Genomic DNA, 2,241 nt, shown 5'->3' with positions numbered 1-2,241 from the left:
GTGGGCTGAATCCCTTTCTAAAATATGCTGAGCTTCTGTTCTCATCGCAACCCCGGCTGCAATGCCATCTGTCTGGTCGATGGGATGGTGGCAATGACATCCTCAGGCTTACCTATAATATGTGAGCTGTTGTGCAGACTCTCAGAGGGCATGATAAAGGGCGTGTTATTTTAGGAGAGGGGGCTAAAGAGGTCCTGAGGGACCATAGAGAGCCTCCTTGGAAGACAAGATTTCTGAAGGGTGGGTAGGAATTTTCTAAGTGAAGGGAAAGAAAGTGTCACAAAAAAGAACTAGTGTATGTACTTTTCAGGAGGTGGAGAAAGCACAGTGCATTTGGTAATTGAAGTTAATTGCCTGTAGTTGAAGGACGAGTGCTTGCAGGGGTTTGGAGTGTTGAATGAAGCAAGATACATACTAGAGAGGAAAGCCCCCGTCAGGTAATGTATGGCCTGGTAGCACACAGGAAGAGGCTTGGAGTTTATTCTGAAGACAAGAGGGGAGCCATCGAATGAGTTTATGAAGAGGAACGGTCAGATTTATGAGAGAGAAAGTTCATTCTGTGGGATGGAGTGTGGCTGTAGGTGAGACATGAGGTTGGCCTTAACTGGGAAGTGACAGTAGCAATGGAGAGTGAAGCAGAGGTGTATTCATAGGCTTAGGAAGGTGAAGGAATCAAGAATAAGGCCTAGGTCTCTAGACTAAGCAATGGCTTAGAGAGGTTAGTGGTACAGGATTCTTATTTGACTTTTTTTTTTAGATCATAATTCCTCGGTATAATAGTCTATATTTTTATATTCTATTTATGCATTCTATTTTATATACATTCTTGAACATAACATAGTTATTTTAAAGTTATCAGTAACTTCAATATCTAGCTCACCTGTGAGCCTACTGATACTGACTATTTTTCTCTTGGATTTCACTGATTTGGTCTTGTTTCCTAACATGATTGGTAATTTTCTTTATCTAATTCTGGACATTGTGTTGAAAAAGTTTTAGAGACTTGCTGTTTTCTTCCTCAGAGAAGAATATGTATTTGTCATCATCTTCCTTCTTTTTTTTTTTAACCTTTAATGAGAAAATATATATATATATATATTGATATTGAGCTCAAGAAAATGTGTGTTTGGTGTGTCACTGGGTCAAGGATTGGGGATGAACATGATCCAACCAGAGCACAAGATACATATAAACAAAGATATACATGGTCACAGAATGAAAACCCAGGGCCTGGTATAGCTGAGTCTCAGTTTTCTCATCACTTAGCATCATATTGAGGATCCTACCGCTGATGGGGAACAGACGCCCAGGCTCTGGACATGGCAGAGTTCCCTCCAACACATTTGTAGTTGGTGGTGCATCTTCCTCAGAAATTTCTCAACCTACTCACACTGTGGATTGGCCCTATGGACGCCTCAGCCGGATGCAGGGTATCAGCCAGCTCCAGAAGGGTCGCCCACTCCACCTTGGGTATCATATGTGCCACAAAGCTGGGGTTGAGCTCCTCAGGGTTGGTGTTGACCTTGGTGGCCTGGAGGTGGGGAGAGAAGCCATGGGGCCCCGCCGTCCACACATGTGAGCTCAGCAGGTTATGGGGTAGCAGCTCCATGTTGCCACCACTTTCTCTCGCCAGGCTAGAACCAGAAAGAGAATAAAGCTTCTTGTAAGCAGGTAGGATATGGCAAGATCACCTTGACTGAGGGGAGGCTTTTCTGCTTCTGGTTTGCCCTTACTCCTAAGACATAACTTTTCTAGGATCTCACCTGAAGCCCTGAGTGTTTACCAGGGCCTCACTCATGGCAGGCCCCAAACTTCAATTTTGGTTTGAAGGCCTTGCCAGCCCCATGAGGCTACAACAGTCCATATTTAGATTTTTACTGTCTTGGCAACTACTTTCCACTTGGTTTCACTGTGTCTCATCCAACATGTAGCTTGGAAATCAAAAAGACTCAAGGGAAAATTCAGGTTCAATATTAGCTTTCTCTCTCTGTGGTTCTTCTTTTTCCAGGGTCTTGGGGTTCAAGTCTTGGTTTCCTTGTAGTTTGAACTGCAATTGCATCTGTCCAGCCCAGTGAGGCTACTGGATACTTTAGAACATTGTTTCTGTTTTTTCCTGACTCTATGCTCCCAGCCAGGAATTGATAAATGATTCAAGGAGAAAAACCCTGTTGAATGCAAGGCTTACCACAAAGTATTTCCCTCAAGTCTTAGATACTTTGTTTACTCTCTGATGCCAACAAA

At 43.3% G+C, this 2,241-nt stretch overlaps 1 pseudogene; it reads right to left on the bottom strand.

Annotated features, from left to right (window-relative positions):
- Positions 1-1,134: 1,134 nt before the first annotated feature.
- LOC114890356 lies at positions 1,135-1,609 on the bottom strand (annotated as a pseudogene).
- Positions 1,610-2,241: the final 632 nt, after the last annotated feature.

The sequence above is a fragment of the Monodon monoceros genome, unplaced genomic scaffold (assembly GCF_005190385.1).
Source record: "Monodon monoceros isolate NGI ecotype Baffin Bay Population unplaced genomic scaffold, NGI_Narwhal_1 Super_Scaffold_11, whole genome shotgun sequence".
In the NCBI taxonomy this organism is placed as follows: domain Eukaryota; kingdom Metazoa; phylum Chordata; class Mammalia; order Artiodactyla; family Monodontidae; genus Monodon; species Monodon monoceros.
The sequence above is the reverse complement of the archived record's forward strand: the minus strand, read 5'-3'. Positions and strand labels throughout refer to the sequence as shown.